This window comes from Varanus komodoensis, unplaced genomic scaffold (genome assembly GCF_004798865.1).
Source record: "Varanus komodoensis strain SLA01 unplaced genomic scaffold, ASM479886v1 scaffold102, whole genome shotgun sequence".
NCBI lineage: Eukaryota > Metazoa > Chordata > Lepidosauria > Squamata > Varanidae > Varanus > Varanus komodoensis.
Window position 1 is genome coordinate 1,236,673 of NW_025335279.1, and position 15,255 is coordinate 1,251,927.

The following is a 15,255-nucleotide window of genomic DNA, read 5'->3' on the forward strand; positions in this document are numbered from 1 at the left end:
CTGGAGGAAGGGATAAGCAGTCTGCTGACTAAATTCACAGAAGATACCAAAGTGGAGACGGTGGCTATAACTGAGGAGGAGGTGATCCCGATCCATAAGGATCTGGACAGGCTGTGGAAGTGGGTGGGGGACAACAGGATGGCGTTCATTGTGGATAAGTGCAAGGTCTTGCACTTGGGGCATAGGAATGGGTGTCATAAGTACAGGTTAGGGGACAAGTGGCTGGAGAGCAGCACTTGTGAAAGGGACCTCGGGGTGCTGGTTGTCTGCAGGCTGAACATGAGCCCAGTGTGAGAAGGTAAACACCACCCTTGGACTTATAGCCAGAAGTGTGGCTTCCAGATCTAGGGAGGTGTTGATACTGCTCTACATGACTTTGGTGTGCCCACAACTGGAGTACAGTGTCCACTTCTAGAATCCGCATTACAGGAGAGACATAGCTAGGATAGAATTGGTTCAATGCATGGTCACAAGAATGGTAGCCGGGTCGGGAGGGATGACATATGAGGAGCGATTAGGGAATTGGGTCTTTTCAGCCTGGAGAAGAGGAGACTCCAAGGGGATCTTTTAGTTACTTATAGGTATGTGAGGGGATGTCATCTGGAGGAGGGAGGTGACAGTGGCAGGATGGAGGGCAGGATACTTTCCAATGGGGTAAAGCTCAAAGAACCAGGCTTTAGGTTGGATGTCAGGAAGTACTTCCCTCATCAGTGAGGGTGTTCAAGAAAAGATTGGACAACCACATTTTGGGGATTATATGAATGGAGCCAGTTGGAGCTGGGTGTCAAACTACAAGGCTCAGGAGGCCTCTTCTAACTCTATTTGTTTCTATGTTTCTGCTACATTTATATTGTGCCTTCTTGCCTGGAAAGAATCCACAAATCCAGAACAGGAATTGCCCCCTCCATCTTACCCTTGTCCTTCTTACAAACATATATATCCCACAACATTACAAGTTCATATCAGTAATTTTTCCAAAACTGACCTTTGGATTCTTAGGTAACAACATGACAAAGTTCACACATCACAGCAAAGAGCCCTGCAGTCTCTGTGGCTCACAGGTTTTTGCCTGGACCTAATGATCTGAAGGTTGCATGGTTTCTAGTGTTTCCCACCCCATCTCCACTCTCTTGCCACCACCCCAGCAGTCCTCATGAGCAAAATCCACTTCTATGTGGCATTGTTCCCTGTTGGCTTCAGCTGCCTCTTCTTGATTGGTCTGCTGAGGTTTTGAGTTGGGTTCTCTTCCCAAGTGTACGCCCATCTCTGCAACACTTCCTAGCCACGCCAGCCCCTAAAGGGTTTTCTGTGAAATTAAAATAAACCCTTTTGCCATGATCCTTCCTCTGTGTATTCACCCACCTTTCCCCTGTTTCATAGCATAAACAGGATGATGGGTGCATCACTCAGCCAATAGGAACAAAGCAACTGATGATGTGTTTTGCTAAAGATCAGATGCCTAGAGTGACCCTTTCCTGTTGGCATTCTTTCTATGGGACTCTATGGTATTTCTTCACTACCAGTGCTAAAATGGAGCTTGCAGGTCCAGATGTCACAAAAAAATCATGGTGAGGCATGGAAACTTTTCAGAAAACTGTTGTTTCTCTCTGTGGTTTCTGGAAACTGAATGCATCACACTGAAACATCATGATTGGCTTCTGACAACATGACAGGCCAACAAAAAATCACCATGACTTCTCATGACATGTGAACTCAGCCAAGGTGGTAACACCTGTTCACTTAAGGTGAGTTCTCAATGACCCTAAGCAGACCCAGCTCTCAAAATTTGTTAATGAAACTGGGTGGTCCAAAACTTTCTAGACGTCTGTATATCAAGTTGTTTAGTGTTTATACAGGTGTTTTTACTCATCAATAAACAAAAGCTTAACAACACTTTTGATTTTGAATATTACAGGCCCACTCCTTTTCACTGTCCCCCTCCAAAATTATTTGACCTAAGCAATAAGGCATTGAGTTGGCATTCCATCTATAGATATTATCCAGCCCACCTTAATTTGGGTTGCTAGATGCCCAGAATTCATTGTCAACCAGTTTGTGTCTGTTTGTGTCCCTTTAATGCAATCACTATTTTTAATTATTCATCCCTCTTCAGTCTTTTAATTTTTTTCTGAAAAAGTTTTTGGCTGACAAACAGGATAACAATACTTTAAATAAATATAAATGAAATAGACTTTCAATGGTTGATCACTTTGCATTTCATAGAAAACCACCTTGCTTTGAAAGATCAGGGCTAGTGATTTTTCAGTAATCTGCCTAGCAATTCCAGTGAAGCTAAATCAGGTGTTCTCTTAAAACCTGTGACAACTTGACCTCCCTCTCTTACTTGGTTCTCTTAATCAGGGTTTCCAGGTGTTATAATAGAGGTGGGACCTAAAGAGGAGCAATTGAATCCAAATTCCCAAGCACCTGAGGACAGCATAACTGCCGTCAGTATCCGAGGTAAGGGTTTGTGTAACTCACGGTCCACAGTCCATAAATTTTGAATTAATTGGATTGCTGTTTACAGCAATTCTAGTAACAGAGAGATTTCATGATATTTTGAGGCCGCAATGATTAAGAACATAAGACTGGCCCTAGATCAGACCAATGGCTTATCCAGTCCAGCATTCTGCTTACAGAGTGGCTAACCAGCTCCCTGAGAAAACGTGAAGCAGGAGCAAGTGCAGCAGCACCTCCGACGCTTGTTCCCCAGCATTCACAGCCATACTCCCACCAATACTGCGGGAAGCAGAGAGCCATTAGGACTAGCAGCCCCGTGTAAAGGTTTCATGTTGCTGCTCTTCAGTATGGCTGCTTGGAAACACCTATCATTCCCATTTCCACAACTCAGTCACAACCTGTTGTTGTTGTTAGTCGTGAAGTCGTGTCCGACCCATCGCGACCCCATGGACAACATTCGTCCAGGCCTTCCTGTCCTCCACCATCCCCCAGAGTCCACCCAAGCCCACACCGACTGCTTCAGTGACTCCATCTAGCCACCTCATCCTCTGCCATCCCCTTCTTCTTTTGCCATCTATTGTTCCTTCTCATTAGGTGGCCAAAGTATTTGAGTTTCATCTTCAGTATCTGGCCTTCTAAAGAGCAGTCAGGGTTGATCTCCTCTAGGACTGACCGGTTTGATCGCCTTGCGGTCCAAGGGACTCGCAGGAGTCTCCTCCAGCACCACAATTCAAAGGGCTCAATCCTTCGGCGCTCAGCCTTCCCTATGGTCCAACTTTCACAGCCATACATTGCAACTGGGAAAACCATAGCCTTGACTATACGCACTTTTGTTGGCAGGGTGATGTCTCTGCTTTTTAGTATGCTGTCTAGATTTGCCATAGCTTTCCTCCCCAGGAGCAAGCGTCTTTTAATTTCTTGGCTGCAGTCCCCATCTGCGGTGATCTTGGAGCCCAGGAAAATAAAATCTGTCACTACCTCCATTTCTTCCCCAGGAAGTGAGAGGACCGGATGCCATGATCTTAGTTTTCTTAATGTTGAGTTTCAAGCCAACTTTTGCACTCTCCTCCTTCACCCGCATCAAGAGGCTCTTTAGTTCCTCTTCACTTTCTGCCATGAGAGTGGTATCATCTGCATATCTGAGGTTGTTGATATTTCTCCTAGCAATCTTAATTCCAGCTGGAGATTCATCTAGCCCGCCTTTCTCATTATGTGCTCTGCATATAAGATAAATAGGCAGGGCAACAGTATATAGCCTTGCCGAACTCCTTTCTCAATTTTGAACCAATCAGTGGTTCTGTGTCCAGTTCTCACTGTTGCTTCTTGACCCACATATAGGTTTCTCAAGAGACAAGATGGTCAGATACTCCCATCTCTTTAAGAACTTGCCACAATTTGTTGTGATCCATACAATCAAAGGCTTTAGCATAGTCAATGAAGCAGAAGTAGATGTTTTTCTGGAACTCCCTAGCCTTCTCCATGATCCAGCGTATGTTGGCAATTTGATCTCTAGTTCCTCTCCCTCTTCGAAATCCCGCCTCTACTTCTGGTAGTTCTCGGTCCACATACTACTGGAGCCTAGCTTGTAGTATTTTGAGCATAACTTTGCTAGCATGTGAAATGAGTGCAATGGTGTGGTAGTTTGAACATTTTTTGGCATTGCCCTTCTTTGGGAGTGGAATGTAAACTGACCTTTTCCAATCCTGCGGCCACTGTTGAGTTTTCCAAATTTGCTGGCATATTGAGTGTAGCACTTTTACTGCATCCTCTTTTAAGATTTTGAAAAGCTCAGCTGGAATACTGTCACCTCCACTAGCTTTGTTGTTGCTCAGACTTCCTAAGGCCCATTTGACTTCACATTCCAGGATGTCTGACTTGAGGTCAGTGACCACCCCATCGTAGTTATCAGGGACGTTAAGCTCTTTCTTGTATAGTTCTTCTGTGTGATCTTGCCACCTCTTCTTAATCACTTCTGCCTCTGTTAGGTCCCTGCCATTTTGGTCCTTTATCATGCCCAACTTTGCATGAAATGTTCCCTTCATATCTCCAATTTTCTTGAAGAGATCTCTGGTCCTCCCTATTCTATTGTTTTCTTTTATTTCTTTGCACTGTTCATTTAAGAAGGCATTCTTATCTCTTCTAGCTATTCTCTGGAATTCTGCATTCAATTGAGTGTATCTTTCTCTTTCTTCCTTGCCTTTCACTTCCCTTCTTTCCTCAGCTATTTGTAAAGCTTCCTCGGACAGCCATTTTGCTTTCTTGCATTTCTTTTTCTTTTGGATGGTTTTAGTTGCTACCTCTTGTACAATGTTGCAAACCTTTGTCCATAGTTCTTCAGGCACTCTGTCTATCAGATCTAATTCCTTAAATCTATTTGTCACCTCTACTGTATATTCATCAGGGATATGATTTAGGTCATACCAGATTGGCCCAGTGCTTTTCCCTACTTTCTTCAATTTAAGCCTAAATTTTGCAATGAGAAGCTCATGATCTGAGCCACTGTCAGCTCCTGGTCTAGTTTTTACTGACTGTATACAGCTTCTCCATCTTTGGCTGCAGAGCACATAGTCAATCGGATTTCTGTGTTGACCGTCTGGTGATGTCCATGTGTAGAGTCGTCTCTTGGGTTGTTGGAAGAGAGTGTTTGCTATGACCATTGTATTCTATTGACAAAATTCTTCCAGCCTGTGCCCTGCTTCATTTTGTACTCCAAGGCCAAACTTGCCTGTTATTCCAGTTATCTTTTGGCTTCCAATCCCCCATGATGATAAGGACATCATTTTTTGGTGTTAATTCTAGAAGATGTTGTACGCCTTCATAGAACTGGTCAACTTCAGCCTCTTCAGCACCAGTGGCTGGGGCACAGACTTGGACTATTGTGATGCTGAATGGTTTTCCTTGGATTCGAACTGAGATCATTCTGTCATTTTGGAGATTGTATCCCAGCACTGTTTTTCCTATTCTTTTATTGACTATGAAGGCTACTCCATTTCTTCTAAGGGATTCTTGCCCGCAGTAGTATACCTGATAGTCATCTGATTAAATTCACCCATTCCTGTCCATTTTAGTTCACTGAGTCCTAAGATGTCGATGTTCAGTCTTGTTATCTCTTGTTTGACCACATCCAGCTTGCCTTGATTCATGGATCTTACATTCCAGGTTCCTAGTATAGATCTTTGCAGCATCGGACTCTCCTTTCACCACCAGATACATCAGCAACTGAGGGTCCTTTCGGCTTTGACCCAGTCGCTTCATTCTTTCTGGTGCTACTAGTACTAGCCCTCTGCTCTTCCGCAGTAGCATATTGAACACCTTCTGACCTGAGGGGCTCATCTTCTGGCATCATATCTTTTTGCCTTTTGGTACTGTCCATGGGGTTTTCATGGCAAAGATACTGGAGTGGGTTGCCATTTCCTTCTCCAGTGGATCACGTTTTGTCAGAGCTCTCTGCTGTGACCTGTCCGTCTTGGGTGGCCCTGCACGGCAGAGCTCATAGCTTCATTGAGCCACGCAAGCCCCTTCACCACGACAAGGCAGTGATCCATGAAGGAGCAGTCACAACCTACTGCTTGCCAGCTTGCTAAGGAAACAAATTAGTTTGTAGTATGTCCCCCCCACCGCCCAACACACACATACACACACTTCCCAAAAGGTTTGCAGTACAATTCCATGCATGTCCACTGAGAAATAACTCCCATTGAAGTAACTCCCATTAATTTCAGTGGAGCTTTTTCCAGGTAAGACACTGCAGCCTAAACTGTTTGTTGTGATGGAGGCTTTCCTGGTTGCAAACAGCCCTTGTTGGAGGCATGAAGCAGCCCCCTTCTTAGCTTCCTAGCTCATCGTTTGCATCATTTTCATGACAGCAGATATAAATACATGAAGTGAGAGGTGCTTTGCCCACCATTTCTTCCCTGTGCAAGGGAACCTTCTGCTTGCTTAATTTCTCTGCAAGGAGCTTGTTTTTGCACAAGAGCAGAAAAATGGCAACAAACCTACTGCTCTTCCTCAGCTCACACTCTCTCTCTTCACAGCTCACACACTGCTTGGCCCTGTACACAAATGCCCATGGTGGAGCTCCTATGCTTTTCCAGGCTGCATCACCAGGAGGAGGGAAACAGCTGAAGCTGTTCCCAGCATATATTGAAGTGATGGGAAAAGCTGCACCCATTCATTTTGTCCAGGTTTAAAGCTTTGGAAAGCACAGGGACATGGCCAGGAAAAAAGAGCGCAATCTCAGTCATGTGAAGTTAATTTCTAGCCCTACTTTTCTGATGCTTTCTCCTTTCAGTTCCACATCTCTGCCAAGCCTTGTTTCTACACATTCTTGATTTAATTTATTTAATTTATGTATTAGCAGCACGTATAAAGGAGTGTTCCCGAGCAGTTTATGAACAATAAACAGGCATACCTCATTTTATTGCACTTTATTACGCTTTGCAGATATTGCATTTTTTTACATATTGAAAGTTTGTGGCAAGCCTGCGTCGAGCAAGTCTATCGGTGCCATTTTTCAAACAGCATTTGCTCCTTTTGTGTCTCTGTGCCACATGTTGGTAATTCTCACAACATTTCAAACCTTTTTCATTTTTATATTTGCTATGGTGATCTGTGATCAGTGATCTTTGATGGTACTATTGTAATTGTTTTGGGGTGCCACAAACGGCGCCCATATCAGACAGCAAACTTAATTGATAAATGTTGTGTGTTTTCTGACTACTCCACCGACTGGCCATCCCCCCATCTGTTTCCCTCTCCTAGGGCCTCCCTATTCCCTGAAACACAACAATATTGAAATTAGGCCAATTAATAACCCTACGATGGCCTCTGTTCAAGTGAAAGGAAGAGGCACACATCTCTCACTTTAAATCAAAAGCTAGAAATGATTAAGCTTAGTGAGGAAGGCATGTCGAAAGCTGGGATAGGCCGAAAGCTAGGTTTCTTGCGCCAAGCTGTTAGCCAAGTTGTGAATGCAAAGGAAAAGTTCTTGAAGGAAGTTAAAAGTGCTCCTCCAGTGAGCACACGAACGATAAGAAAGCGAAACAGCCTTATTGCTGATATGGAGAAAGTTTTAATGGTCTGGATAGATCAGGGGTCAGCAACCTTTAGCACTCAAAGAGCCATTTGGACCCATTTCTCACACAAAAGAAAACACTGGGAGTCGCAAAACCCTTTTGACATCTGAAATGAAGATAACACTGCATATATCGTTTTTTACCTTAATGCTATGTATATCTTCATTTTGATATAGCTGCAGCTCTTGTTCAGTCACTAAACACTGTTATTTTTAATCTTACATTATAAACTAGTAGGACGCCTTTCATATATTTTGAATAGGAGAACCGCTTCCTGCAGAGTCAAAGTCAGTGCTAAAGGGCTGCATGCATTAAACAGCAAACCCCATAAGTTCATCAGCAGTAAAAGCAAATGAATCTACCCACTTCTCATTAAATGTTTGGTTTTCTTCAGAAACTTTTCTTTTCTTTGATTTATCCATGGTTGGCCTGCAGGGGTGGGGAGTCGCAGATATAGGTGCGTTTAGTGACTGATTAGCAGATAAACAGTCAAGTGATGTGAATTGTGGCAGGTCCCAAGCACAGCTTTTAACATTCAGATGAAGGAGATTACATTTTGACAAAGAGAATCTTTTCAGCAGCTTTGTTTGATATAACATGAAAGCCTGCAGGAAGCTTGCTCCACTCTTTCCCCGCACAATAGCAGAGGAATGTAGCAATATACTTAACCGGCTTGCGCTAGCCAGCCTTCCTGAGTGGATGTCTCATCATCACCTATTGGTATTTTGTAACTCGGAGCCTCCTTGCAGATCGGCGGCTGTGCCGGCCTGTGTTTTGAGCAACGGAGCCGCAGCAGGGGGATTCAAGAGCCACGTGTGGCTCCAAAGCCGCGGGTTGCGGACCCCTGGGATAGATGATCAAACCAGCCACATTCCTTTAAGCCAAAGCCTAATCCAGAGCAAGGCCCTAACACTCTTCAATTCTCTGAAGGCTGAGAGAGCTGAGGAAGCTGCAGAAGAAAAGTTCAAAGCTAGCAGAGGTTGGTTCATGAGGTTTAAGGAAAGATGCCCTCTCCATAACAGAAGTGCAAGCGGAAGCAGCAAGTGCTGATATGGAAGCTGCAGCACGTTATCCAGAAGATCTAGCGAAGATAATTAATGAAGGGGGCTACAATAAAAACCAGATTTTCCATGTGGGCGAAACCACCTTATATTGGAAGAAGATGCCATCTAGGACTTTCATAGCTAGAGAGGAGAAGTCAATGCCTGGCTTTAAAGCTTCAAAGGACAGGCTGACTCTCTTGTTAGGAGCTAATGCAGCTGGTGACTTTAAGTTGAAGCCAATGCTCAGTTACCATTCCGAAAATCCTTGGGCCCTTAAGAATTATTTATTTATTTATTTATTTATTTATTAAAACATTTTTATGCCGCCCCATTCGCCGAAGCCTCGGGGCGGCTTACAACATAGATAAACCAATAAGTTAAAATCCATATAAAATAATCTTAATTAAAACACACATTATAAAATAAGCCTCCCTGGCCAGATAAAATTCAATTGTATTTAGCATTTAAAATGTTGCTTAAATAAAAAGGTCTTAGCCTGGCGCCGAAAAACAAATAACGACGGCGCCAGGCGGACCTCTCTCTGGGGAGCGCATTCCATAACTTAGGCGCCACCGCTGAGATTTAATTATGTTAAATCTACTCTGCCCGTGCTCTATAAATGGAACAACAAAGCCCGGATGACAGCACATTTGTTTACAGCGTGGTTTACTGAATATTTTATTCAGTAATAATAAAGACCTACTGCTGGGGGAAAAATGCCTTTCAAAATACTACTGCTCATCAACAGTGCCCCTGGTCACCCAAGAGCTCTGATGGAGATGCACAATGAGATCAATGTTGTTTTCATGCCCGCTAACACAACAACCATTCTGCAGCTCATGGATCAAGGAGTAATTTCTACTTTCAAGTCTTATTATTTAAGAAATATATTTCGTAAGGCTGTGGTTGTCATAGATAGTGATTCCTCTGGTGAATCTAGGCAAAGTCAGTTGAAAACCTTCTGGAAAGGATTCACCATTCTAGATGCCATTAAGTACATTCGTGATTCATGGGAGGAGGTCAAAATATCAGCATTAACAGGAGTTTGGAAGAAATTGATTCCAAGCCTCATGGCTGACCTTGAGGGGTTCAAGGCTTCAGTGGAGGAAGTCACTGCAGATGTGGTGGAAATAGCAAGAAAATTAGAATTACAAGCGGAGCCTGAAGATGTGACTGAATTGCTACAATCTCATGATAAAAGTTTAACAAATGAGGAGTTGCTTCTTCTGGATGAGCAAAGCAAGTGGTTTCTTCAGATGGAAACTACTCCTGCTGAAGGTGATGTGAAGACTTTTGAAATGACAGCAAAGAATTTAGAATATTACATAAACTTAGTTGATAAAGCTGCGGCAGGGTTTGAGAGGCTTGACTCCAATTTTGAGAGAAGTTCTACTGGGGCAGAATGCTCTCAAACAGCATCACGTGCAAAAGAGAAATCTTTCACAAAATGAAGAGTCATTCAAGGTGGCAAACTTCACTGTTGTCTTATTTTAAGAAGTTGCCACAGCCTCCCCATCCTTCATCAACCACCACCTGGATTGGTCAGCGGCAAGACCCTCCATCAGCAAAAAGATTACGACTCGCTGAAGGTTCGGGTGATGGTTAGCATTTTCACAGTAAAGTATTTTCAAATTAAGGTATGCATATTGCTTTGTTTTAGACTTAATGCTATTGGACATTTAATAGAGTAGAGTGCAAACAGAACTTTTATATGCACTGGGAAACCAAAAAAATGCTTTATTGCAGTGGTCAGACCTGCAATATCTCTGATAGTGGCCTGTACTATTAAGACAGTGGCCACTGCAGGGTGAATATGGCATGTTGGCTGGCGTGCTGGACTAGCAACCTGGGGAAAAAACTTGAATAGAGCTCGAAGTGGCTCACAAGCCGTCGCAGCCGATAAAGCTCCGGCACAAGAAGATTTAATCGTCTAGCTCCCATTAGGAGTCTTGCATCTGTATTTTTCTTTTTTCTTTCCTTTTCTTTTCTTCTTTTCTTTTCTTTTATAACTTCTTTTATATCGTTTATATATGTATATTTATTTATTTTATATTATTAATTTTAATTTTATATTGTTATTTTTGTATTGTATTATATTTTATTGTGTTGTAAGCCGCCCTGAGGCTTTGGCAAGGGGCGGCATAGAAATGTTATAATAATAATAATAATAATAATAATAATAATAATAATAATATTTTGGACTAGTGCATTTTTCCAGTCCATTTTCAAAGGCACATACAGGGTATTATCTCAATCCGAATGGGGAGTTTGCAGAGGATGGGGTGCCTGGAGCAAGACTGATCCGTAATGACTCCCAGCCCGGGCTGCCCAGTGGCCCTGTTTACTGCCCACCCCCGTGCCCACCCCGGGTCCTGCATCAGCTTTTCTTAGTCCCCTCAGAAGAAACTTCCTGGGAAGAATCCCTGGAGAGAGTTTTTATTTTTCAACACTGGGAATGTGTGTGAATGCCTCAGCCAAAGTGTGTCAGATACTTTAACTGCTGTTACCACCAGTGCAAAAACATTTTCACAATAAAGTGTAAATTTCAATGAAAGTGTTGAATGCAGCCTCTTTACCACTTCAAGCAATCCTCCATAGAAGAGAAGAGCTGTTCCCTCAGGTTTTTCCTGAATGTGGTACAAAACCAGCTTATTCTCTCTGTGATCTGTTATTATTTCTTATATTTATATCTCTTCCCATAACCCAGAGGGCTCTCTGGACACTTTACAATACAGTAAAATCAACAGTATATCAGTAAAATTAGTGATAATACAATTAAAAACAATTTAAAATGGTACAAAAATCTGGCAGTTAACTGCAAAAAGAGAGATAAAAGCAAGGTATGGGGCAAATCAGAAATAAAAGCAATGTTAAAAACCAATTCAGGTACAATAACACCTGGAAAATAAAAAGATATTTGCCTGGTGCCAAAAAGAGAGCAGTGATGGTGCCAGGAGAACTTCCCTGGGAAGCATATGTCACAGGTTGGGTGCAACTAAAGAGAAGGCCTTCCTCCTAACCATCAGTATCCTCATGTCTTTGGGGGTCAGATCTCAGAGAAGGATGCTTCCTCTCTTACCTTCTCTTTTGTGAAAGCATCAGGTGGGCCAGTGTGGTGAAGTCCTATCGGCCTGGGTTGGGGTGTCCAAATGAATGATTTTGAGCCAGTGGCTGTTGATAGGCACCTTTACTCCCTACAGGGTTGTTCTGAGGATAAAATGGGTGTTGAGAGAAGCATCCACTTGGGGAAGTCATGATAAAACCACAGTAAGGATGCTGCCTTATGCTGAGCCAGACGCTGCCTTATGCTGAGCCTGACTGGCAGCTGCTCTCCGGGGTTTCAGGCAGGAATTTTTCCTAGCTCCACTTCAAAATGTCAGGGTGTGAGCCTAGGACCTTCTATAGGCCAAGCTTGTGCCCTTCCACTGAGCCACAGCCCATCCCCACAGTCTAAGTCAGCCTTGCCCAAACTGAACCCATCTAGGTATGTTGGACTACAACCCCAGTCTTCTGCAGCTAGCACAGAGGGTGCCATGGGAGTGAAGAGTGGCCTAAGCAAAGCAAATGTGAAGAGGGCAACCCAATGGAACATTAAGCAAGGCATGACCTGCAAATTTAGCCTTGGGTAATTTTGCTTGCAGGCAGCCCTTCTCAGAGTAGGCCCTTAGGAAGGCATGTGGGGCTTTGTCACCCCCACAGACCAAGGTGATGCAGACCCAACCCTGACTGACAACCGGTTCACTTCCCCAGAAGTCATGTTGGAGTCCTTACAGGTTTCCTCAAAATGGTTCCAGATTAGATGGACAATCTGAAAGAGAAGAATGGGTGCAGACTACCAGTCATTCCTTTTTTGACTTTGGAATTCCTTGTATCATAAATGTTTCTCTCTTTGAATAGACACAGGGTGCACAGAAGAGCATGAGGATCTTCAGCCAGAAAATACTAATTCAGTGGTGATTAAGAAGATATCCTTAGGAATTATCCAAACTGGCATCTTCCAGTATCAAGATGTCTCCAAAATCCAAAGTGGGGTACAGAGGCACCAAAGAAATGTCTCTGGGGAGAGAACAGGAAAGGCTTTAGCCTGTGGAGGAGGCAATATGAATGAAACCAAAATCCAAAACCAAGTTCACACATCTGGGAGAACTCATCCTAAAGCAGAGAAACATAGGAAACAGTTAGACTATGAGAACAGAATGGACCAGAGATATGGTCTGACTTCCTATAGCAAAGGTCCTAAAGGAGAAAAAATACATATTTGCTCAGCCTGTGGTAAAAGCTTCCCATGGAAAAGTAACCTGACTATCCATGAAAGGATCCACACTGGAGAGAGACCATATACATGCTCCATCTGTGGAAAAAGCTTCAGTAAAAGATCATATTGTGCTGTACACGAGCGGATGCATATGCAAGAAAAAGCATACACTTGTTCGATTTGTTCTAAAAACTTTTCACATAAAGTCAGCCTTATTAGACATGAACAAGTCCATACAGGAGAGACACCATATAAATGCTCTGCCTGTGGAAAGGGTTTCAGTCAAAGGAGTAATCTTATTTCACATGAGAGAATCCACACAGAAGAGAGGCCATATCCATGCCTCTTCTGTGGCAAAAGTTTCTAGCGAAGATCAAACCTCAACAGTCACAAAATCACCCATACACAAATAAAAACAAGCGTTTGCTCTGTCTGCGGTAAAAGCTTTGGTCACAAATCAAACCTTGTTAACCATGAAAGAACCCATACAGGAGAAAAACCATACACATGTCCAGTCTGTGGTAAAAGCTTTACTGACAAAACACATCTTATTAAGCATGGAAGGACACACACTGGGGAGAAGCCATATATGTGCTCAATCTGTGGGAATAGCTTCAGCCACAAAGCAAACCTTATTAGCCATGAAAGGAACCACACAGGAGAAAAACCATACCAATGCACAGTCTGTGGGAAATGTTTCACAGACAGAGCATACCTTCTTAAGCATCAGAGAACCCATTTGGGAGAGAAACCATATAAATGTTCTGTCTGTGGGAAGAGCTTTAGTCGTAAGGATTACCTTATTAGGCACAAAACAATTCACACAGGTGAGAAACCATACATGTGTTCGGTCTGTGGGAAGAGCTTCATGTGGAAAAGTTGCCTCTCTATCCATGAAAGAATCCGCACAGGAGAGAAGCCATATACATGCTCACTCTGTGGTAAAAGCTTCAGTGAAAAATCCTACCTTATTGTGCATGAACAAATGCACACACAGGAAAAAACTTATACATGTTTGGTCTGCCATAAAAATTTTGTTCATAAAGTAAGCCTTATTAGACATCAACGGGTACATTCAGGAGAGACACCACATAAATGTTCAGTCTGTGGGAAAAGCTTCAGTCAAAAATGTAGCCTTATTTCACACACAAGAATTCACACAGAAGACAGACCTTACACGTGTTCCTTTTGTGGTAAAAGCTTCAAACGAAGATCAAACCTCACCAGTCATGAAGGAATCCATACAGGAGAAACCCCTTATATGTGCTCAGTTTGTGGTAAAACTTTCAGTTGTAAAGACCACCTTCTTGGACATGAGAGAGCCCATACTGGGGAGAAACCATATTCATGTTCAGTTTGTGGGAAAAGCTTTGGTAATAAAGCACAGGTGGTTATTCATGAAAGTATCCATACAGGAGAAAAACCATATACTTGTTCTGTCTGTGGGAAAAAATTAAAGCACCAAGCAAATTATACTGAGCATCAGAAAATCCATACAGAGGAAAAACCATACATATGCTTAGCCTGTGATCGGAGTTTTAACTGTAAGGAATACTTGATTATTCATGAGAGAATCCACACAGGTGAGAAACCATATTCATGCTCAGTTTGTGGGAAAAGCTTCAAGCACAAATCGAGCCTTACTACACACAAGGGAAGCCACTCTGACAAAATTCAGCACTCAAGCACTGAAAGTGGAGAAACGTTTGGAAGTAATGCATGCCTGAGGAAACATGAGAAAATTCATGTGGGCTAAAGAATTGTATTGGGCTGTGCTGTAAATCCCAGGCCTTGGTCTCTGCCTCTGAAAGTACAGGCCTTGCTTAGCAGGGTAAAGTGCTGCCCCATAGTACCTTGTTTAGCTTGTTAGGTAATGTTTTCTAAAGGCCCTGAGAGAGATGGCTGAAGGACGGGCACACAACCGTCCTCTGTTTTGAGAGTGCACCTTATTGCTAACGAGCTTATGGATGCATTGTTTAATTAACTGGTGATACTGCATCCTATCATTTTGCCCACAAAGTGGGAGCAAGACTCTGAAGTTATGAGAATCTTGACTGGCACTGATGGAAGACTTCAGATGTTATGCATAGTGGCCTGCTAATGAGGATGGAAAACTGAGTATGTTAACATCTTGGGTCTGGGAATGAAGGAAGCAGACGTTTTCCCCATGTATGTCATAGACACTTGTGTAGCAGCCATCTCTTTCCCCCCTTTTTTCACAGTTAACCTATATAAGCTGGCCTTTTTTGTGTGGGTGTTGTTTGGACTGATACTTCTGAGGTGGCTCGCTGACCGTCCCTTCTAGCTGTGACTGAAGTCTGTCTTGCAGGCTAGTCCACACAAAGCATTGTTAAGTGACTTGCTACTAAATTCTTTGAAAAGCTAGCTAGTAATTTGCCTGTTGCAACAATAAAGTATCTTG

The 15,255-nt window shown here is 43.0% G+C and overlaps 2 pseudogenes; both read left to right on the top strand.

The window, feature by feature from the left end:
* Positions 1–7,280: 7,280 nt before the first annotated feature.
* On the top strand, positions 7,281–10,216 carry LOC123017817 (annotated as a pseudogene).
* A 2,558-nt stretch (positions 10,217–12,774) lies between these two features.
* LOC123017818 lies at positions 12,775–14,589 on the top strand (annotated as a pseudogene).
* The last annotated feature ends 666 nt before the right edge of the window (positions 14,590–15,255 follow it).